The sequence below is a fragment of the Hippoglossus hippoglossus genome, chromosome 9 (genome assembly GCF_009819705.1).
Source record: "Hippoglossus hippoglossus isolate fHipHip1 chromosome 9, fHipHip1.pri, whole genome shotgun sequence".
Lineage (NCBI taxonomy): Eukaryota > Metazoa > Chordata > Actinopteri > Pleuronectiformes > Pleuronectidae > Hippoglossus > Hippoglossus hippoglossus.
Genome location: NC_047159.1, coordinates 22,820,527 through 22,846,078, shown reverse-complemented (window position 1 = coordinate 22,846,078; position 25,552 = coordinate 22,820,527). Strand labels below are relative to the sequence as shown.

At 42.3% G+C, this 25,552-nt stretch overlaps 1 long non-coding RNA gene across 1 annotated transcript in view; it reads right to left on the bottom strand.

Annotated features, from left to right (window-relative positions):
- Positions 1-25,552, bottom strand: part of LOC117768265 — a 33,214-nt gene that overhangs the window by 5,390 nt on the left and 2,272 nt on the right. Inside the window, exon 2 of the long non-coding RNA XR_004615032.1 lies at positions 14,345-14,488. This is a non-coding gene — a long non-coding RNA (uncharacterized LOC117768265). The remainder of the gene's footprint in view (positions 1-14,344; positions 14,489-25,552) is intronic.

Below are 25,552 nucleotides of genomic sequence, written 5' to 3'. Positions count from 1 at the left end.
AACAGAATTTTTTTATAAACTGTAGATTTTAAGTTTTTATAGATATTTTTGGACATGTTGGCTGTTATTAATAGGACGGAATTTAAATGTGAATGGAGGACAGGGAGCAAGGAAGACGTGCAGCAAAACAAGTAGTCCGAACCAAACCTGTGTCCGCTGCAGAGGACTGATAAATCACCTGCTCAAGCATATAAATGGCATTATTTTTAGTAAAATATCTATAAGAACACCTGGACAAACTTATTGGCAAAAACATTGCACAGTGTTATAGGGGGGTTCACAATTGAGGTGCCACTGCTGTTAGTAAGCAGCTATTCTACTTCTGCCTACAACCTTGATTCATCCTTAGTGAAATCTGTAAACCTCTAAATGTTTGTTCAAGTGGAACCACATCTTTTATGCCTCCTGGGAGATTAGAGGTCAGGGTCAACTGGACAACAGGCACATTGAGGCTGGTCAGGCAACAGATTATGTTATTGTTTCATGAGCACAGCTTTGATTGCAAAAGCATCCTGAGGATTTGGTGAATATAAGAAAACTGACTGGAAAGGCATAACTCACTTTCACAATGTTGTGTGCACACAGACTTTGGCCTTTAAATGATGGGTAATTTATGGGGAGGTCCTGCTGTGTTCTCAGATCAGAGTTCAGAGTTAAACGGCAGCAAAGTATGGTGTCTTGTGTGTGTGTGTGTGTGTCTGTGTGTGTGTCTGAATAAATCAAACTCTCTGAACACACACTCTGGAACCTCCACTGATCAGCCTGTTGAAGTCCACCCCCACCATTCTCACACACCACCTCTGCAGACTGTAAATCAGTTCACTCAGCCAAATGAAAAGGGTGTGTGTGAGTGTGTGCGTGTGTGTGTGAGGCAGAGGAGACGTGGTAATAAATCAATACAAATAACTTATACAGATGGGTCAAAAGACTTTTAGATGTGCCAACACCACTGACTATTGTTACTCTAGTAATTTCAGAAGGCATGCTGCAGCCCAGGGCATGTTAATCTGGTTCTTGGCCTGTTTGTATCTGTTTTGACCGTGTTGCCATGTGTTTCATGTGCCAGATTTCCTGCTTTTGTGTGCTACATTGTATTGATTGTACAGTATCCTTTTAACTTATCATAGTTTATTATCATAAATATAACCCAGTTGAATAGATCTTCTATGTCCTTGTATAAACTACAGCAGTGGTCAACAACTGAGTCAAACCGTGGGCCAAAATCGCTGCCAGATCATTTCGATAATCTGATTCTTTTAATTTTGTCATATTGTATTGAGACAGAGACATTCAATGGCGTCGTGGGTGCTGATGCCCGTCATTGCAGCAGTATTCATAGAATCTCTTTCTGTATGGCAATTAGTCTTCAAAGTAAAAGCATAATGTACATTTTTTGCTGCAATGCTTTATATTGAGCTGCGTTACAGAGCTTTTATTTTGAAAAGTTGTTAACTTGGGTCTGAAGATTGTATTGGTTGCTTATCAGACCTCTGAGATAGCTATCATGCAATGTGAGAAAAAATAACACCAGTCACATAAGTCATTTTTAACTTACATGTGGACCGTAATGAAGGAAAATTCATTTTCTGAGAAACATTGACTATAAAATCTTCATCGCAGATAAACCAGGTAGGATGAACTCTAACTTCACTGTGCACAATAGACTGTTTATAAAAAGCTCTGCACACAACGTGCAGCATACAAACATTAAAAAGTGACAATATACTCTAGAACTGTTTGAGGAGGAATCACTAACGACAAGGAATAATTATGAAGTCGCTCCGGAGCAATAACACACGACAAGAGAACCGACCATTCCAACAGACAGGTTTGGAACGGGTACTGCACTAGTTACCGTAAATATATATATGAAGAAATCATCAAAAAAGTGTGCAAAATATTGCAAGTTTAAGGAACTCTTGTGATTATTTCAGGTTTTAGTCATGTGATCTTGAGGATTAGAATAACCTGACAAGAAGCAGAAATCACCTGCTGCAGGTTGTTGGCCAGGGTGAACCCCTGCAGGCTGTCAGCTCTGTACTACATGACTGTTCATCCCTGTAGAGCACTCACCAGACCTGCTGAGGCCCAGTGGACAGCTGCCACATCTTCACGGATCATCAGTGTTTAATGATTGGCAACAGGTATTACACTTTGAAAGTTTCCTTTGGGTTCCTCTAAAGATAAACCGGTCTGAATATATTTTCCAGAGCTGCAGGGTTAGTGCTCCGCCTCACTGATTATGCTTCTGTGTGGCCTTGGATGGAATCTGTTTTGAACGTGAGTGACGAACATATTGTCTCAGAGGTGTTAATTAAATTTTATGGTTATTCTCTAGACCGTACTAGAAAAGGGAAACAATTTGGCTCTTGTTCTTGGAGTTTTTGCCACGATTTCTATTTATAATAATAAGCTACTCACCAAAGTAACTGCTGAGATCTGGGAACATGGCAACAACACCACAACAAAGTCTGATGGAGCAAAATACACAAGCAGTCTTACGATCAGATGGGCAGGAAGGAGGAGTTTGAGACAGATGATCTAAGCCACTTTATTTGGGGGTAATATAATACTAATATAGAGCACATCCACACTGTCAGTCAACATAGTCACAAGATGCATGGATAACCAATACATTATCAATGATGGGAAATGACCAATTAAAACTAAACAAGGACAGCACACATTCAATCAAATGAAGAAATCAGTCTTACCAAATTAGTCCTGTCTGTGCTTTTGAAGCGCCCTTTATTCCTCCGTGACTCCATATGTTACTCCTGCTATTTGTGATTGGAATCACTACATAATATACAGGTTATTGAAGTTACAGTTGTACTTCTTAGTTGTTCACTACTGAGTCTGTAAAGGCTGCCAGTGACCGAGCAGGTGTTTAAAAACCACAGTGACTTGTGGGAAAAGGTGCTAACATTAGTAATTCAGGCTCGATAGCTTTCCCAAATTAGTTGGCCTAACTTGCTTGATTTTCCAAGTGAAACTACAGAGCATGACCGGTCAACGCTGAATGTTGTCATGGGACATGGGAAAGTGTATGAGTGTTGATGGGCTACAACATAGACTGTATATAAAGATGGACGACATGACAGCTCCCCACAAGTGAAGCCAAAGCTTCTCAATCCTCCCATGGTGACTGGCTGCAGAATAGGTCATAAACCCTGCCTCCTCCATGTTAGCAGATAGGAAATTGGCCAGGCTAAAAAGTCAAAATACGCCAACTTAAAATACACGTCTTTTCAAAGATGGTTTCTTGAATTATCATAAAGTGATTGTCCAATTACAAATTTCTTCAGTTGGTTTCTGACATTTTGTCCATCCCCTTGTTTCCTTTAGGGGTGTTGTGCTTTACCACATGTATGGAAGACATATGAGCAGTTATTCCAGTCATTATATCATATCTCCCTGTGAGACACATGTTTACAGGACACCAAATCGAGCTCTAATGAAGTCATCGCCGAGAGAAATGCTGGGATAGGCCCGCAGCGAGCGAGTGTGTCTGATGCCAAGTGCCTCTGTACAGTGATGAACGACTGCGGCCGAACTTTGCTAATGATCATTTTGGAAAAGCAAATAGATGTATCCAGCATCAATATTTCTTAATTACCGTCGTTTCCTGTGGAATTCTCTGTTGACGAAAACAGGGCGAAACAATCAATCAGGCGAGAGAAAGAAAGAGACTCCGGGAAGCACGAAAGTAAACCTCAAAGGATGGATTTCATCATTTGCAATGGATTTCACCTTTTTAAAGCGTCTCAGTGTGTGTGCGCACATGTCTGAGAACAGTAAAGGGAGTGACACCCACATTAAAGAAAGAAAGTGTGTGTGGGGCAACCGAGGGGAAAAACATAGTGACTTTGTCTGCCCTCTAAATCCCCTGCAGGCTACATGCCAGTGGCTACATGCTGCTCCGAGTGCTTTAATGCCGTGTCAGCTGTGCCAGTGGGAAAGAAAACACACACACACACACACACACACACACACACACACACACACACACACACACACACACACACACAGACAGACACACGTATATATACAGTGAATCATGAACTGCTAACCCCACAGTATAAAGGGCTGCAGCTGCTGCCAAGAAGCACATATGAATCCAGAAAGGGAGTGTGTGCTTGAGGGTTTGGGGAAAGTGGCACGACATGTGTGAGTGTGTGTGCATGCGTGTATAGATATTTTTTTGAGGGGTCTGTGTGTTACGGGAACCATTGTTAGTACTGTGGTTGCATGTGCATAAAATAGTGTAAAGTTACAGTTACAGTTACACACACATGCACAATGACCATCTACCATCCGTCCAATTCTCTTCACACCTACTTACCCTATTTTAGTTCAGCGGAGTTGCAACAGGAGGACGTGTTCCGGGTGTAGGAGGATCCAGAGGTAAAATCTGTGTTAATCTCTGGCATAGACAGTGTTAGATGACTGACTGCTGAAGCAATTCTGAGGCTTAGGTAAAGAATGACACATAAAAAAAACAAAAAAAAACGTTGTCACTACAAGGCACTTTATTACACGGCAGATCTTTTCTGTCCATTTCAGTTTTAGTGGCATTCAGGTGATGGTTTTTGCTTTTTAGTTCACAGATATAGTGTTTTCTGTCTCACTGCTCTCATCCACCTTTGTACAAATACCAAACAAGCATAAAAGAGCAGAGAGAAAAAGTCTGCAACTAACTAGCTGGTGAAGAAACAGGAGAGGGAATATCTTGATGTTAAAGAGCCACACATTTTTCTCTGCCAGGGAGGTTATGCCCCCCCCCCCCCCCCCCCTGTCTGTCTGTCTGTCTGTCTGTCTGTCTGTCTGTTGGCCGGTTGGTGGGGTTTGCAGCAGGATTACACAAAAACTACTGAATGTAAAATGTTGGGGCAGAGCCAGACAAAGAGGTGGATTCAGAATTGTATCCCTTTTTCTAAGATTGCGAGATCGGGTGTTTTGTTTGTTTGTTAGATTTTCATAAGTCATGGATCTTTATTAAAAATATCAAGCATATTTAGGGGACTGATGGTCCATATAGGAGTTATGTGCTCCACTGAGTGCCATTGTAGTTGTGTAACAAATGAAAAAAACAGAGCTGGAAAGATAAGTTGAAAACTGTGGCTTTCTCATACTTTCTCACCTCCATACATCTGGCCAGTCGCTCAGCTTGGTTTCAGAAAGTTACACAGATGGACAGATGCAGCCTCCCTAATTCCAATGTCAGGAAGGGTGTGTGCTGAGAGGTTTTCTGACGCTATACAACAATGTGACAAGCAGTTCTCATGGAGAAGCAACACATTTGTCATATTAACTTAATAACAATACATCTTTATTGTATTAACAGTTTGTTGTGCCGTCCCCACGTGGCCAAAACAATGATAAATGCAGGTTTAAGGAAAAGAGTGAAGTGTTAAGTAAAATGTTTAAATCTGAACACATTTATACTCTGACAGTGTTTTGTTCCTATGTGCAACAACAAAAAAAAATGATTTCCCATATATGAAGCTGAAGCTGAAATATTATCTCTTGAATTAATAGATTATCAATTAGAAGCTGTGGAGCAGAATAGCATTAGAAGGAAACTTTCAATTGAGAATTCACCTTTCAAAATAAATGCGGCTTATCATATTTCCCATCGTTTTATAGGCTTGAAGCCAGTTTTGTTTATAAAATGCAGATTTTCAAACACCAAAAGTTTATATTGTCAAACCTTTCGCATGTTTTCAAACATATACCATCCAATCGTACCTTAGCCTTCCGTCACCTCATTCCCACCCACCACGCTCTGTGAACTACACTCACCAGTGTGAAAGGCCAGGATTAACCTTGGATTTGAAACGGGCAGCAGGCCCATACACTCACCAATCCCTCTGTCGGACCCACCCTCATGAGCTCATCTCTGCCGAATGAATAGCCCCAGTCACAGGTGAACACACACACAGATAGACAGGGACACTCACACAACAAATAAGGGCAAACAGGTGATTATGTGGGCCTTCACACACACTACAGCGACATATTAGCTCTCTTTCTCTCTTTGTGTGTGACACTTTCTTCAGTCAGATTTGATGCTATTGTTGCTCTGTCAAAGGCAGCTCTTAAAAGCAGTGCTGAGAGGGAACATGTCTTAACGTCAGACGCTGCTCACACATGTGCACACACACACATATACATAGAGCCAGAATATGAAAGCATTTTAGCTGTTTCTTTATCATGGCTGTTTCTCTGTGAGTAAGTGTCCGGGCTCAGGGCAGAAATGTGGGATCTGTCAAAAGACCTTAGGGAAGGCTTATGAAGTCTCTGGAGAAGAACTGTGTGTGGTGAGTGTGTACATGTCTCCCTACTTTCTGCTCTCACATATAATCCCATATTCTCTCTTATACAATCCAAATATTGACTGTTGTATCTGTGGTTTCAGAGGCAAGTACACCCACATTAAGTAATTATTTAATCAAAATATTAACGTTTCATCTAACAGTCAGTTATTTGCCTACTGTCATCTAATATAGAAACATTATGTTTCAACAGTGAACGTACATATTTACCATTTAGATCAATTCAGGATATCTACAGATGAGGAACTTTTGGAGCCGATTGGTCATCATCATGTGACATCATTGTGACAGCGCTATGAAGTCAGAAAATGACGTGACAGTGATGCATCAACTTAAAAAATAGAGACACAATTTACTTATGTGGATTTACCAATTATCCGTCATCATATGGTATGAATGAAGTCATTTTTACAATATAAAAAACATACATACATCATTGGCTGATTGGGGTCTATGCAGCCTGAGCAGGGTATCACCCCTGCTTTTTATTCTTTGTTGCTTTCACACTACACACCATCATAATACAGTTATATTTTTTCTGTGTTATTCATTTATTTGTTGTCGAGGCATTTGGGTTATTACATCACCCATAGTCCATATAACACTTTTTCTTTGTGTATGTTTTCATTTTACTCTTACACATTCCAGTCTCCTCAAATGAAATCCTTAAAGTTTCATATTATTATTTTAAACCATACACCGTGTGTCTGTAAGTGTGCACATGTCTTCGTTCATCTCTCTCACACACACACAAACAGTGTCATGCAGTGAGATCTGCTGAGGAGATAGTGCTTATTAGTGGCCCATAAATCTTTTCTACCTCCCAGTGGGGCCCTAGGTCGTAATTTACAGCAACACGTGCTGCTGATGTTCAGGCTTCAGCCAGTGTGAGTGTCTGAGGGCCGATAGCCAGCTTTACCTTCATGCCAGAACTGAGGAGACCATCATGGGACATTAAAACATGTTTAGAGGTCACAGTTGTTCCACTTCCAGTTGTTCCACTTCCAGTTAATAACAGTAACTGAATCAGATAGAGGTTTTAATAAATAAAAATAAGATATAGAAACGGTGCTGCCCATAGATGGACTGCATGAATGTGTGTGTGAGTGGGTGAATGTAAAACGGTACTGTAAAACACTATATAAATACAGTCCCTTTAAATACAGACCATTGGCCTCAACAGGTATATTAGTTTGAACTTTGCTGCAGTTTCCCAAGGGAAGAAGAGCAGAGTGCACCGCACGGGCAAAATTACTATAATCAACACATGCCACCACCTCCGTGAGCTGATGCAGGGAAAGGAGAAAAAACAAAGGTGGGGTGAGGTAGAGAGGAGTTACAAGAAGAGGAAATATAAGGTGAAAAAGGGAGGAGAAGAGGATGGAGAGGAGATAAATCTTGTCTCTTGTGTTCACTGCCGGCCTGTCAAGGTTGAAACCTGACATTTATGTGCACTAGTATTGGCCATAACTCCAGTAATAGCTCTAGAGCATTTCTAAAACGCTGTTTGGAGGGAGCTATTGTTGAGAGTGAGTGACAGTCGAGCAGCTCACGGTGCCTGGGAATAAGCGTGTAATCTGGGGTATCGGATTCAACGTACTGGTAAAACAGCACGCCGGGAGTGAATGGAGGCTTTGTGGATACGTGCAGCTTACAGGCTCATTTGCATGAAGTGATAAACGTTGTTTACACTGGACATACAGCTCTGTGAAGTGGTAGGTAAACGCAGCGGGAATGATAGATTTACTGCCTCACATGGGAGCCAGACGGTGATGTAGAGTGGGCGCGCACACACACACACACACACACACACACACACGCACACACACACACACACACACACACACACACACACACACACACACACACACACACACACACAGCTGCATGCATACACACAGAGATCAGTTCATGCAGCAGGTATGCAAACATGAACTACACAGAAACAGACATGCAAACACACACACACACACACAAAACAGTATCCTTTCTCCTGGTGATAAATGCCCACTTCTTTCCTCTATGGCTGACGTTCATATTTCCAGCCAAATCTGTCAACATCACGCTCAAACATTGTTTATTTTCTCCATGTAGATTTGATAAACACATAGATATAAGCTGGAGCTCTCGTGGGTGGAGGGGGGTGGGGGGTAGTATGGGGCTGCCCAGGTCTACTGCCTCATTCCAGGGTGAGGAATCTCCTCTCTAAGCAGACTAGGCAGGCTGTGGAGGGGGGGTGACCAGGGGCCACACGGGGTCTCAGTCCCATTTAAGGAGAAGGGGCTGATTAGTCATCCTGTGGAGGTGACAGACAGGAGGGTGGCAGTGTGGCTTTGGAGGGAGGCGGAGGCGAGGGGGTGGAGGACAGGGGCAGCGATTTAAGGCAGTAAACGGGTTTCGGGTCACTGGCATCGCACAGTGGGCCAGTCACTCAGCTCCATAACTGGACAAGGTAGAGGGAACAGGATGGAGTCAGGGAGTGTGGAGTGTGGAGACGGGGGTGATAGATGGTCACCCAGCCGCCACTCCCCTCCAGAACCTGGAGGCCGGTGGCAATGGTAGCTCACCCTTCTTAAAAATGCAGTTCCTTTGGTTCAAAGCCAAGCCGGGTATGTTTGTTTTACAGTGCCAGGTTATGTTGTTTGTGCCGTGGTGCATGAAGGGCAGGCTCAGCTCAGTGCAACACATTGGTAGATGACGCTGGAGGAGGTGCGTGGGAGCACTTTGACGCTTCGATGTGCTCAATTTTCCTCCGACTCTGCTGCTGCAGCTGTGGTGTGAAATGAACAAACCACATAAAGCTGCCACCCTCCCATGTGTTAAGCGCATCCCTCTGTTGGTGGGAGAAATAATATTGAGTTTCCCCGTTTCCCACAGAGACTTGTAGCGGCTGGACGGTCCAGGGGTCAGACATTTTTCTCATGTGCTGCCAGGCTGCTACTGCAGTTAAGGCCGATAAATCAGCAGAAGGTAAACACACAGATTGTGACTGAGTGAAAAAGAACAACAGAGACGGCAGAGATCACCCTCTGTAAAGTGGTTTATGGATTGGATAATAAGGTCAAACTTAAAGTGACGATAACGGTTTTAAGTGAGTAGATAATTACTTCCGCCAAAGAGGTTGTGTTTTCATCTGTGTTTGTTTGTTTGTTTGTTTGTTTGTTTGTTTGCAGGATTTCACAAAAACTACTGGAAGGATTATCACGAAACTTGGTGGAGGGATGCGGTATGGGTTAGGAAAGAACCTATTTATCTAATATTCTTTTCCACAGTCTTTTACAATGTGAGAATGGGCGTATTTTGACATTTGATTTCCCAGGGAATAATTCATAGATCTTGATGTGAGAATTCTGACACATTTATGGGGTTGGTGATGTATGTACATTTTGGTGCAGATCCAAGATAAAATCCAGATCTAGATTGTTTTTTTGTCTTCCTGTTGGCAGGATTACACAAAAAGTAATGATTTTTTTTTACTGGAACTGTGTGGAACTGTGTGGAATGCATCAAAGAAGAACCCATTAACTTTTGGAGCAGATTTAATTAAGGGGGAGGCTGCAACGATCCCCCCCTTCCCCCTTTCTTTAACATTGCAAGGGGTTTGTTAAACATTTTAATTTAGATTTTGATGAAAGAAAACAGATTTACAGGACAGACATCTTGATATAGTGTTTGTAACTAAACTGTGATTATAAGAGAATTCTGTTCTTTTGTTATCTTTTGTTTTTATAGTAAAGAGCACAGTACATAACAGGCAGCTGGATTCTCAGCAGTCATCGTCGTCGTCCCCGTCCCCCCCCCCGTTTTCACTTGGTCCAATAAAAATGAAAAATCCCACCATCATTGCGTAATATCAGTTGTAGCTAATGACCTTTTATTGCGTAAGGAAAAGACTCAACTTTTTGGCCACCCTTTGTTTAATCTGCTCTCTGCAGGCAGGTGTCCGTATTCTGCCAAAAATATCAGTTATTAGAGAAGAAACTCTACGATTGTGAGTGTTTTTGTGGTTCAGCAGGACCAACATCATGCAATATGTTCTCCAGTGGGACGACCTAGAGAGTGGCCACGTGTCTGCTCTCATGGAGAGACGATCATATTGTCAAACAAACAAGAAAACATTTCTGAGAGTGTATAATTGGAAGTTACATAACCAGTCGTGAGCCATGTTTAAGTTTTAATCCAGGAGAAAAACAATGGAACTGGAATAACAAGTCGAAGCTGCAGTTTAATGGTCCAGTTCCTCCTTTCTGCTCTTTAATGGGAAGATGACTCACCACAAACATTTACCACTTGTGTGTTTGCATCCACACAAACACTAAGCAGCACTTTATTTCTAATTTATTTGTCTGTCAACATTTTCCAGGTTTCACCATTTCATTTGTTCATGCGTTCATTCAGTTTTTTTGATTTTTTAGAAACCAGTTGAGACTCAAAGGAGAGGCTGTGTGATGATGAGTGTGGTGGTGATTATAAATCCAGGCTTGTAGACGAGTTAGCTGGAGTCACTTACATACATTCTTCGGCACACGTGTAGATACACATGTGCACATATGCACACACGAGCGCACTTGACTTGACTAGATGTAGCCAGGTCTGACAGAGGCCAGATTGGTGTCTCTGTCGCTGGGTGGGCTGATTTAAAGTGTCCCTGAGGTCTCGTTCCAGGTAGAAAGACAGACAGGGGCCTGGAATCCCCCACCCACTCCCCCTCTCCCCTCACCCTCACCCTCACGCACACTTTCACAACCCATCCACACAGCATCCACGCTTTCTCACACTGACCCCCAACCACCCAGGCCCACCATCCCGAAACCCGTCCTGTCCCCAACATTCCAGCAGCAACCCCGCTTATTATTGGAGGAAATTTATAGGGCCATTTATTTAACTGGATCTGAATGACATCAGTTCTGGATGAGTGGGGCTGGGGCAAACTGCCGGACCATGTGGTCCAGGGAAAACAGAGCAGGGGATAAATCAACTGACGGGGGAGAGAGCGAGTGAGAGTAAGAGTAAGAGTGAGAGTGGGAGAGAGACAGAGACAGAGAGAGAGGTGGTGGGTGGGAAGGTGGGAGACATATAAAGAGACAAGGAAATGGAGAAAAGGTGAGATGGAAGCCAAAGACAGCAGAGAGAAGAAAGTGAAATGAGAGCATTATAATAAGTTGTACAGTTGTATCATCTGAAAGCAGAACTTAGGCCATGACCATTGGTGAAGTAAGTGATCATGAGTAAATGGAGCACAGTTTAATTGACTCCCACACACATATTTATTCAGACTATTGCACCATGTGTGCACAATGTTAACTTGAATAATGTTGTAATGTTGCAATATCCTTGCTAGGTTCACAAAAAACAGTGACACACAAGAACCTGAGAATCGGATCAAAATGTCGCAATACAGACAATCCTGTTGTCAACTGGTGAACTGTGTCAATTAGACAAATAAAGAACCAATCAGAGTGTTTATCATACATCTTGGGTTTCATGTGTAGTAATTGTATTGCTGTAGTTGAATCCAGAAACTGAAGGTTATGATAAACAGCATTAGGTCTTTAAACAGTTGATCTTTGGCTTCCTACCTTACACATCACTCACACAGACACAAACCCAGTGACTCCGGCTGCAACAGTGAACGTTCAGGAATGTCTCAACATACAGAGAGGAAGCACATTACATAGCCAGGGGGATCTCACATGCTCTTAATGTGTGTGTGTGTGTGTGTGTGTGTGTGTGTGTGTGTGTGTGTGTGTGTGTGTGTGTGTGTGTGTGTGTGTGTGTGTGTGTGTGTGTGTCTCACAGGTGTCTTGGTGATAATCACAGAGCTGACAGGGTCCAGACATCTAAGACACCATGGAAAAATGTGATGCTGTACAAACTGTTGTGATGTTATTCTCATGGGCGGCTGTGGCTGAGAGGTTCGGCGGCTCGAATCCCAGCCCATGCCGAAGTGTCCTTGGGCAAGATGCTGAACCCTGAATGGCCCCTCGTAGATGTTGAATGCACGAACTGGAAGTCGCTTTGGATAAAAGCGTCACCTAAATGACATGACATGTAAGGAAATGTGTTCAGTCAGTTTTGAAATGGAATAAAATCAAATGGCTTGAAAGAATTCAGTAGCACAATAACTAAAGCGTTACTAAATGTTTTGATTTTCACTCAACCAAAAGTTCTTAACTCCACTTAATAAATATACAAAAAATATGAGAACGAGTTTGAGTTTAGGTAGGTTTTGAAATTAATCAAAGCTTTCTCACTCACTCTCTCACACACACACACACACACGTGCAGAGGGCCACTTCCAAAAACCAATTGGGTGGATGAAATCAGTTCATGTCAGTAAACTGCAGCTTATCAAATAATAAATTAGAATAGCAGTAGAGTGTTTACTTCCACCAAGGCCCAACAGTCTCCTTATGAAACCATATTTATATTCACTTGGTCCTGATATTTATTTGGATCTGATCCAAATTGCACACATTCATAAATATCAGTCCCCCAAACATTTATAATCAAAATTTAAGGGAAAATCATGAAAAGATAGACAATTTCCCAATGTTTAGGAAGGTGAAAAAAAAGATCCTGGATCCACCCCAAAATTCAATGGCTTCTTTTTGACCGACACCCTTTTACCAAGTTTTAAGGTAATCCATTTGGTCGTTTTTGCGTAATCCTGCTAATGAACAAACAAACACAGGGGAAATGATTATCTACTAGATGGAGTAACTTTCTGTTGTGGAAAACGTCCGAGTCTCAGTGTTGCCTCTCAGGATTTACCATCACCACCACTTAGCAGGTATCATGTATGAGTCCTCTTCAAAACAATATTTAAATTGCATCAAAACAGAAACACAGGGAGATGACCTAACTCATCTAAGACACTACTACCAAATAATAATAAACAAAAGTAACAGTTCAAGTTTTTGTCAAATATAAGGAACATGATTAACATCTTCCTGAATAGATGAGTGTGGACAGAAGACATTTTCTGTGTCTTTGATTCAATGTGGGTAAAAAGGGTCAAATACAAGTAGCAGTCTCACATTCATTGGATCATTAAAGCTCATATGAAAACTCATCAAAAGACCCACACAGCAGATTGACCTTCATCCACGGATGTAATACGAGTTTCATCAAATGCCAACATGTGATCTGACCCCTCGTTGTGCTTGAAAGCAAATGTGACCGGGTGTTACCATGTAATGTACTCCCCATGGGACATTTTTCTATTTGAAATGGAATGAATGATATGATAAAAGTCTTCAGAGGTAACCTGAGCCCTGTTTACTCAGCCCAACCTAATGCAAACAATCCTACAGGCACACACACACACACTGCACTAAGTGACTGACACTGACGGCTGTCACAAGCCACTGGGGTGAGGGGGGGTGGGGGGGGTGGGGGGGTGGATGTGTGCAGATAATCCCCGTCCACAGTAATGAGCTGCCTTCAAAGCAAAGTCTCCTCCATCCATACACACACACACGCACGCACACACACATCCTGGATCCATAGCACACACATGTCAGTGACGGTTTGATATCAGAAAACCTGACCGTCACTTCCTGCAAGTTGCTAATTGGAGTTTGACACAACCCGAGGAGCGATGTGCTGCACATTTCAACTTTTTCCAATTCTACACCAACTGACCTAAAGGGGGGGCTACGATATTTGTTTAAGTCACACACTGTAAAATCTATGCCATGGACTGTGCATAAGCAAAATGTGATAGAATGACACATCTCATTATTCACTGGTTACGATTTTTTGTTTGTTTTGGCTGTGGAGACATTTCTACAGATCATTTGTCACCATCATCGTCATTATCTTTTCTACACAAGATAGCTGCACACACACAAACCCATACATACATAATTTCATTAGAAATTATTTTTCTGCAGAACTATAATGCACTTCAGCATTCAGCATTCTCACACACACAAGCTGTACATGGCATTGCAGTGTGTCTGAGTAAGGAACTGGGAAGAGGTGGAGTGTGGCGTTCTCACCATTGAACGCAGCAGCAGCAGGGATCCCAGCGGACTCACTGACGTTTACTCTTCTTATTTGGTGAAGCTGACGTCTCTTTGTTCCAGTGTTAAGGCCTTTCCCACTTCCTGTTTCGGCTCGGCACAACCACCAAACCACAGTACCTGAAATACGATATGTTTAATATGTGTAATTGCATCTGATGATGTGGTAACTCCAGTGTAATAACATGAAGAATACAATTGGCCATGATTTAACTCCTTTTTACCTCTATAATATTTGTGTTCTGCATTGTCTCAAGTGCAAAATAATGTTTTTTTTAGAAATGTATGGAAATAAAATTATTTCTTTCACTCTTATTAGGATGATACTCATTTGAACAGTGAATTTGAGGTGTAAAATGGATAAATCATAAAGGTGAATATACCTCAAATTTGAATGTATTCTTAATAGAGCCTCTAAATGACATTGCATAGTATAGCAGCAATAGGAAGTTAATTGCAAGCAAAAAGGATGGATTAGTATAAAAGTATCTTTCATTGAAGCCCTATGAAATCAATGTATCTCCTCAATTTTTGGAGAAAACAGGGTTCATCAACAACAGTTGGATGTTTTAGGTCCTTTTAACCCCGTTGCAACACATTTTCAGAGGATCCTCTGATGCCCAGTCCCTTCCACCAGGTGAGTCCAGCTGAAAGCATTCCTCCACTAAGAAGAGGAGTAGAGGTGTAGTGGGGGGAGTGGATGGATGAAGATGAGTTGGGGTGAGGTGATAGAAGAAGGACCCACCACCCACGAAGGCGGCCACGCTCTCTGCTCCTCTGAAGGCCGCCTGCCGGCTAATTTGCATCAGTAAACAAGCATCCCACGACATCAAAGTGGTGACACCAATGAGGCCTGACACGGGAATGCACTCGCCGTTTAGGCATGTGTGCAGGTATGCACGTGTGTGTGTGTGTGTGTGTGTGCGTGTGTGTGTGGGTGTGTGTGTGTATTCGGTTTAAATGAGGGAATACCTATCTGAGACATTATATCATCAGCACAACACAGGTTGCCAGTGGAGGATTTGTTTTGTTTAATTTTCTCGATATTATCAGAAAAAACTGGTCGAGCCCAAACAGCATCTATATCGGCTTTCATAACACGAACCCTGGTGTGTATATCTGTATGCTTAAAAACATCCATCAATGTGAATGTGTGTATACATGTTTCTTTAGATGGGCCGCCATCCATGGAGACATGTCAGGTAAATATTTGGAGCGTAGGGGAGGGGGCGGCGATGAAGAGTCCAGCGTCCAGAGAGGGCACATGCCATCTGAAGCTATCCATCCACTCCAAGCAGGCATCCGATACGGACGGAGACACCTGATCCTGCTTCAGGCCGCCTCTGAAGCTGAGCAACATCGTGGCTCACCCCAAACAAGGGCCTCCAGCCAGATGACCTGAGTGACTTTATATATATATGAGCAAGCAGCTGAATTTGCATGTGCATATTATACACGTACATCATGTTAGCTAACATAAAAAATAGGATTTTGCCAGCCGGTGGGGGCTTTTCAGCAACCAGAAGTTGAGTAATTGTTTTTCAGCTCTTTTATTTCCTGTATGCATGCAGGCATGTGTGCATGTGTGCGTACTGTGGAGGCTGGTTGTCATATGTCACTTGACGGAGTGATGGAGTGATGACAGAGGCTTTTCATGGTTTGTTTTCCACAACAGGCCGAGGGTGAAACACAGTGGAGGAAGTTGTGTGTACTATCTTGATGCCAACTCATTGCAGCCGACTGGATTACGATTTACCTCCAATTAAGTGGCTGCTTCTGTTCAGGCACAACACAGTAGAGTTATCGTATTTAATATTGTATCAGGAGCCAAAGACCTACCTGCTGCTGTGCCCAGTGGAGCTGTGCACGTTATGTCCACGTACCCAAATGCCCACCACCTCTCCCCCTGTGGTGCCAGGTGCTCTTACACCGGCAAACCACACAGGGGAGCTACTGCTTTTTCCAAGGTCTGCAACAGAGACACACAAAGACACACACACACACACACACACACACACACACACACACACACACACACACACACACACACACACACACACACACACACACGCACACACATGCACAGAAAGAGAGAGAAGGGGGGGGCAGTCACTCAAACATTCCCTTCAGTCAACCTGCAGCACAGTGTTCATCCCAGATGAGCAGCTGAGAGGCTGAGATTTTTCTTTGCAGCCAGTACAAGAGAACATTTTTCATATAGTATAACATCTCTTGTTTAATGTCTTTTTTTTTTTCTTTTTCGGATTGCCGTCTTCTGGTTATAATAAGTTAACCTGTGACAGGAATGGATGTTGGGTCTCAAAACAGCAAATGAACTGTCTGCAACTGAACTATCAATAAACTATATTATAAACTTATACTATCTTGCCTAAACCCCATTTGTATCCCATAAATATAACATATAAGTCCTCATATATTTTGAATATATCCTAACCAATAATGTAACTTTGGAAATATGAATTTTAAATTTACTTACGAGGAAAGCTACAATTTAAAAAGCTACTTAAAAAAATGATCTCATGTTTTCATAGGTTGGTCTGCAACAAAGATTTTCATCAGAAATAAATTGTTTCATTATATTTTCTAAAGTGTAGTTCAGTATTCCGTGTGAAAAAGATAAAGCTTAATCACATCATTAATTTAGATTTAGTTTTGGTCTTAGTTGTTTTTTTTACTTTAAACAAGTCTGATTATGTTGTTTTTGGGGGCATGTTGGTAAAAAGATTTAAGGTTTCAACCAAAAAAAGGTTGAATTATAATAAAATTATTTTCAAAGGGAGATAAAAATAAAAAGAGGGTTAGGGTTAGTCCAACCCTCTTCCTCTTAGTCATATGTAAACACAGCTCGGTATCTAGGACAATGATGTCAGATACGGTAAGAGACGAACAGCAAGCGAGGACATGTTCTTATAAATATCATTACATTCAGCCTGGCTGAAAATATGCCAGTAGGACTACAGTCAAGATTAATGAGCTGAGAAATCAGACCCAAACACAAGGGCTGTTTCTTTCCACATCCAGCTTGCTCCAGTGTTTAGGCCGTCTCAGTACGAGCCGCATGGGAGGTTGCTACAACACCAAGCTTTTCTGCTCGCCTGTGTTGCTTAGCTCATCTGTCAGAGGGTCCATCTATATTTTACAGTGTGGTCAGGACGATAGGGGCCTGAGGAATACCTATAGGAAAGTGTGAATACAGCAGTGGAATATCAGTGTAAATAAAGGTATTCAAACCCAATGTAAATATGGGCATGTAAATCAAACTCAAGGGATTAAGATGATCCAAATGGTACTTACTAAATGTTATATTGGGACACAAGAGACCCCTAGAAAGACATTTTCATAATAAAATATACAATGTTTTTTGCTCATTGTAATTTCCATGGATCTATGGCTCCTTTCCAGTGCTAAATTATCAACATTATGCCTTTTTTTTTTATGTACCAGCTCCATAAATAAAACGTTTATTTTAAAATATTATTTTAAAGTAATGTTTTGTGATTTAGTTAGATGTAATAACCTATTATTTACACATCTTCTACAAAGTAGTTTATAACAACCAGTTTTATAAAATAAAACAGATAACTACAAATAATTCCGTACAATTTAAGTTATTAATGTGAACTGAATTTTCCCTCTAAAAGACACATTATAATAACAAACTTTGAAAGTGCAATATTTTTTTATCATTTTGATGGAAAAATGTATTTAAAATTTGCTTTACTGTAAAGTTTAAAAGGTTACATTTACTGTACTACTCTATATAAAGTTTTATACATTTTTATTTTTATTAAAGTAAATGTGACAAATTCCCATTAAACAATGTGGGTGTATAATTGTGTTTTAAATACAGCCAACAATGTTTATCTGATTAAAATAAACTCTCCTGAATGATGTTTAATAAATTATAATTACAACATAATCAAATAATCTAATTTCAAACAATGAAAAAACACTACAAAGAGACAATCCTATCAATGTGTCCAAAATAAATGGATTCCTGGAGTAGGTCTAGTTCCTGCCTCAGTACAATAGGTGAGGGAACCTTTTCATTACACCAGGGCCACGTAATCTCTGGACCCTTTGTTTTTCTTTGGCTCTCAAATGTTCCTCGCCACCTCCAGAGCCGGCTAATGGATGCAGATGGAGGAAGTGTTTGACATTATGGACACAGCAGTGCTTGTTTTAGAGGAGCTGGTCATGTGGTCTGCCCGAGCAAGCCACACAGTACCCCCTTAATGTGACCCAGACCCCCCAGCCAACTCCAGTGGGTTTCGAGAACTGTCCGCTCTGGGGGAGCCGAGTGTCAGTTTAGCCCCCTAGTGAACACAAGTCAACATGCCTTAACCCCCCCATCACCTAGAGTTACACTTTTGGGTCTGCAATCAGCCGGCGGGCCAAATCCTCCCTACGCCCCATTGAGCTGCCTCTTTCCGAGCCGTGACATGGAGCTCCGAGCTGGGGCCGCAGCCAGTGCGCAGAGCTCCGTGCAGGGGCCTGGAGCTTCTGCTTTGTGCCTCTGGTTTCCGTGGCACGGTGCGGCTCGGCCACATGGTCCCTCATCTTTCACTGTCACCGTGCTGCCCAGGAAGAGATCATAACAAACATGTGGTGGCAGGGAGCGGCCGACATGATGAATCGCTGTAATCAACATCAGACGGCCCAGCGCTCGCTCTGATTGGTGAAGACCACTTTCTCTGAGTGACTCAGTGACAAGACTCACAAAGCCAAGATCTGTGACCTGAGATGTGACTGATCCGAGCAGAACCACATCAAGAGAAGTCCGCAGGTCAATTTCACACCGAGCTACGGCAAATTTGACGTTTTTGAGTTGAAGAAATATTTGAAACATGGAGGCCGGTCGAGTGCTCGCTGGGCGCCATGTCCATTATCAACTGGCTCGGAGCCATGCCAACAGGGATGATGGGGGTGTAAATTCCAGGCCTTGGTATCGGCTCCATTCTGCACATTGTTTACCTTCTGTGCGACTTCCTGCTTCTTCATCTTGGAAGAGGAGCACAGGAAGGCCCAATATGCCCCCCCCCCCAACTCAGATCTCCATGTTTGCCCAAACAAAAAGCCACATTGTAGCTCATTTTCCTGTCTCCTCCGCTGTGTATTTCCAACCGGGGGTTGTGGTGTTGGCATTCCTCAAGGTCAAATCTCTGCACGCCTCTGATCCCCTAATTTCACTGTCTAGAGTTAGTGTAATGTGGGGGGGGTCTCTCTAATGGACATGTTATCCACTTCCTGCTGCCGGTAAGAGGCCATCTTGATCCCGCTGTCACAGAACGAATTTCCACGTTAAAATCGCACTAAACACCATCAGCGTTTCGAATCGGAGACGGACCAGGAGTCATCGTCTTACCGACCCCTGGGGTTTGGAGACTTCCAGTGTTCATTTACTGTCTGCAGTGACTCGAAAGGTAACACTCACTCAGCTGAGTTTTGGGAGGAAAAGAAACCGAGTCTGCTCACCCCACTGTGCCAAAACAGTTATTAATTTCACCAAGGGACGGAGAGTAGTTAATGGGACATGCACAAATGAACTCCAACATGAACAGTGGACCTGTTTGTAAGCTTTTAACTACAGGCCTGTGGTTGAAGTTAAAGAAAGTAGCAGAGGAGTGAACAGTCCACGGTGGCTGTAGAGGGGCAGACAGGGAGAGCAGACTGGGGATAGAGGGATGGAAGAAGTTGGGGGTTTGAGGGGCATGAGATGCTGGTGGTGGGACGGGGGTCTTGAGCCCCCTCTGCCAGAAACAACAAGCAGCCCCTCTCATATTCAAATAAATACCAAGCCAGTGGGGAGCAGGGAGGGGCGGCAGATAAGGAGGAGGCAAGGGGCAAGAGCCAGACTGGAGCAGGATGGCTTCTCTGCTACACTGAGGCCTATTTAGGATCACGGGCCGGGCCGAGAGGAGCAAAGCAGGCAGTGACAGATTTATAATGAGCGTAGACTCTGCCCTTGCATTTAATACCAGGCTTAAGACGTATTAGAGAGACAAAGGCTGCAGATCCTGCTCGGTTAGAAGAAAGGCCTTAATTAATTTGGGGAGATCACGGAGGCCCCGGGCCCACATCATCGGTTCTTTGTGGCAGGAATGCCAGCTATTTACCGGCGCTCCAATAGGGCGGCAGGGAGAGGCGAGGTGATGACGACTGGGGCGGCCGCGCAACAGATAGGAAAAGGATACTTTTCAAAAGCTAAAAGCTTCCCAGTTTTAAAACAAAGACGGGAGGGAAAGAGAAGAAGTGATTTTGAAAAGGGATCTGACTCCAAGTAACCCCCCCCCACACACACACAGACACACACACACGCCCCCAAACGTCCTATATGTCCTACACGGACATTCCAAACTGTTTTTGCTCTCTTTTAGTCTCTCCATGAGAAATCCAACTGATCACTCCTCTGAGCATAACAGTCCATTCAAACACATGAAAACAGTAATGAAATAAACTTTTCTGCCACATTAGACTGTTTCTTACAGTAATCTCCTAGTTGGATTCACTGACTGTTCGCCTGTTTCTCGCTCACAGTGTTGCTTCAGGTGTGGTGGGGCTGCAGAGAGCAGAGAGTCGAGGCCGGCCTGCGTCCACCAGGCTGCTAAAGGGCACAGTTGGCAGCTGTCGGGCCTGTCTGTTGACTCCAATGAGACATGCAGAGAAGAGGACCTTCCTATTCCCAAAATAAACAAACAGTGGTGGCACACATCTTCCCAGACAACTGCAAAGGAGGAGGGAGAAAGTGAAGATTGTGCTTTTCGTCCTCTGTCTCGTTTTTACTTAGGCATGGCCACTCGACAAATCGAAAGCCTCAGAAGCCATAAATATTCGGACGCAGCAAGTGTCTGCACAAATCAGATGTTTTACTTTAATGGATAAACCAACTGAAAGAAACAAAAATAAATACATTTCCAAGAAAATGTATCTCTCAAGTCTTGGTATAATGTGACTTAAAAACACGACATTACATTATAGGGATAAAGCAGGGTTGTTTCTGAAACATTAACCTGCATCCTGTTAGGTTTTTATATGAATAATTATTTTAAGCTATATACACGCTATTTTTTTTCTGTGTTTTATGAATGTGGGAATATATGTTGGAATTTGCCTGAGACGGACACCAGGGAACCATGATTTTCACCTTTGCTCAGCCATTGTGTTCATGTCCATTGTGCTTTTATGCACATGTCCTTTTATGATGACCCCCAAAATACAAAGAGAACAGGGCTGAACAGGAAAACAGCATTTATATGCCAACAAGGAAATGTGTTTGGACTCATTTGAGCCCTTTTTTTCTTTGAGAAAAGGAGGAATTCCCTGTAATAAAATAAAATAAGTTTAAACACCCTTAAAGCTGCACACTAACGCAGAAGTCAAACAATTATACCTGTCGTACAAAATTATGTATAATCCTATATTTGTTAACAGTGATATTTGTATTATTAGTCCACTGAATCTAGTGGAATTGACTGAGGGATTAGAGCAGTGTGGTCACCTTTACGCATGACTGGAGGCCTATTGAAGGACGACGTAGATCTGCAAACACCTGCAACACAATGTGAGCACAAACTCTCGTCGGTATTTACAACCGACGCTGCTTCAAACACGAACACGCAGACACACACACACTGTAATGAAATAATATACAAGGAATATTTGTATACATAATAAAAAGTTTATACAACATCAACGCGGCCTTTTAAATTGTTTTGATTCAAAGCAACCAATCAAGGCCACGGGGCCCAATGACAGATGTTAGAAATGAAATGACAAATATCGAATAATAAATAATGAAAGACTTCGGATAAATATCCATCACACGGTGGAAATGTTTGGAAGTTTTCAATGAAAAGGATCAATTCGTGTTTGCGCTGATGAGGACTTCTCATTCCGGGAAAATGTTTTTATTTTCTAATTTCTAACTGGCGCAGTGCTACAGACTGCGTCTTAGTGTTCCTGAGAGACTGCACATTTTAGTTTTAACCGTCAGAAGATCTATAAACACAGCTGAATTCTCTTCTGACGATTAACTTGTTAAGAAATGGAATTCAGAAAAATGTTAATACTTCAGAGACAGTATAATAATAATAATAATAATAATAATAATAATCTTATCTATTTCTTCTTCTTTTTATTATTATTATTATTTCTTATCTTTATTTCAATGGTCTATTGAGTTCACAGCTGACCACCAGAACTCCATGTTTATTATAGACAAATTAGGCTCTAATACTTTTTCATTTAGTCGTTAAACACATAAATAAATAATGCACAAATTATTAAATTAAAATCGCTTAAAATGCGCTTTCTTTTATTTGTTAATAAAGGTTATTCATGAGGTGTACATTCTGACCTAATTTGTAACTAGAGGACAGTGTTTTTTATAGGCGCTTCAACTATATTAGATAGTTGAAGCGCCTATTTCTGTGGGGTTTTCTTTCATTTTCTCCTCATGATGGGGACCTGCCGCAGGACCTGATACAACTGAGGCTCCTCCGAATTTTTCCTCCTGCATACCTTCATCTGTCCGTGCGTTTCCTATAAAGCCCCGCGGAGAGAGGGGACACCCCGGGGCAGGGCCCCGTGCTGTCAGCGGTCAACTGCTCACTTCCTCTCCCTCATACACTCAGAGATTTAGACCAATATTTAGACAGGATAAGGTTTTATACTCGCTGTGCGCCTCCGCCTCCTCCTCCTCCTCCTCCTCCTCCTCCTCCTCCTCACTGCAGCCTCCGAGGTCCAACGCGGACGTGAAAGATAATTGTTTTTTTTACTAGTTGTAATTTATTATCTGTTAAATGATGTTATGTCATTCAGATTTTTATGAAGCAGATTGTGGCGCATGGCAACCTCGTTAAATTAAAGACGCAACGCATGCGTAAAAACATCAAGGAAGGTTTATTTATGTGTCTGTGTGTGTGTGTGTGGGGGGGGGGGGCTTCCTGATAAACCGATGATAATCACATCTCTATTTAATAACAACAAAATAACAGTTTAGTAGATCTGTGCGTGGATGCTGGTGTATTGTTTTTTTTAGAGGGGTAGGGGGTGTTCGGTGATTTGTCATGTAACCACAACAAGACACCCGGGACCCCACAGGCCTCTGCTGCGGTGCCCGAGGAGCAGAGGCCTCCGATCCTCCTGTAAAAGACAACAGGAAGGCAGCCTACAACACCAGGGAGTGTTTGCGTGCGTGTGTATGAGTGTGTGCGTGTATTTGGGTTTGCGTGCGTGTCAAACCACTGTTACTGACACAGAACTATACATTCAGGCCGATGTGTCTACTGTACTCCTAAGCTTTCGTTGTCTTTTTATTATTTTCATCATTGTTCCTATTATTCCAGTGCGTAAAGGTGCGCGCCAAGTGGCACGGGCGTTGGCCAGGTTTGTTTCTGTTGACTCTGGTCACATGTGTGCGGCTACCTGTTAGTCACATGCACTGTCTCACTGTGCAGAGGCAAAAGATAAACAACAACAAAACTGAAATTATGCGATAAGAATTTCCTGAGTAAAATAAATAAAATGAGAAAAGTTATAAAAATGTTTAAATCATTAATTAAGATATATGCACTGTATATCTTTCTATAAACTCGGCTAAAAAATGTAAAGCTGCGGGAGAAAGTTCCATCTTGTTTTTGTAGATGTAATATTACAGGTAAAGTGTAGCCTACTTTCAGCGCACTCCACAAACACTGAAATATGATTTTGCGGATGCCGTTTTGAATAAATAAATTAAATGAATCCACGTCCACAGGAAACGCAGTCATTGGCGCCATAAAGACAATTCAAGTATCCTGAAAGTTACCTTTCTTTAAATTAAGGTTGTTCTCTTAACTTTTACCGAATTGCTGAATTTAATCAGAGTCACACTTGACAAACTAGTCCCAAAGAACTTCATCCAACTGCTGTCTCATATGCACTTTTCTCATTATTAAATAGCAGCGGCTGCGGATAGTCCACTCCTCTGTATCCATCCTCTGCTTAGTGAGGCCTGCTCACACACTTCACTCACTTTGTCTGATTGTTGTCAGGCCCTGAACTCTTTAAGATAATGTTCACACGTTCTTTATTTCAAAGGAAGTCAAAGATGTGCGATGACAAATCCATAAAGAAAATGTTTTACCTCATTGAAAATCCTCCTGTTAAAGCTGCTTGAATAACGCACATGGCACCGTGGTGTTAACTTAGCTATTCGTTTAAACTGTGCGTTCAAATGTCTTTTACACTTAAACAATTATTCCATGTGAAGCTATAATCAATACGTCTACACATTACTTTTATTTATTGCAAGCTTTCTATTTAAATTATGCTCTGCCACTTAGTCGAGCAACACTGTTTAAAAAAATATATAGTTTATTTATCGTGAATCATTTTCAAACGGCTTTTTCCTGCTGAAATTCCACCTGTACATTTCCCGTCTTTCTGTTCATGAGAGCAGTGGTGAGTGCTCTGTCCGCTCCTGAGGCCTTCGAGTGAATTCCAACACACTCTCTTCCTATTTTCATCCTCTCCTGTATTTTGTCTGTTATCACCTGAGTATTTACAAAGGAGGCTTCCGACTTGGAGATGATGAAGTGATTCTGAATCGATGGCATCATATCAGATAAAAAAGAGCGGAGGAATACATCATGAGGGCGACGGCTGGCTCTTACTGTGCCATGTTTGATTTCCTTTACCTGTTTATCTACCTGCCTATCTATATCTAAATATTTGTCCGATACACCACCCGTTGCAGAGGTTTATTTATGCACCCTCCCTCCCATGGAGGAACATCCAAAACAAACAGGACTAATCCTCTAAATGCGTTATCCCATTAGAACCCTGCTGCTGCCTTCACACGTACTCCACTGACTCCGGTGTAAATTAAGTCTCGATCCGGTCGCTATCGCTGCGGCTGCACAACAACACGCATCCATTCGGTTGTTGCACATTAAAAGCTGAACCTCGATAAGCTGCAGAGGCAACGAGGCGATGCTGGAGGCGCGAGGCGGGGAGGTCAAGTCCAGCTCCGGCCTCGGGTGCCACGTGTGTTTATTCGCCTTGGGAGACAGTGGACAGGGTAATTCCACTGAGTCGACTAGTCCACAGCAACTAGTCTAAAACTACTAGTTCACAAAAGCAAAACAACTAGTCCACAACAACTAGGTGAATGGGATGGCT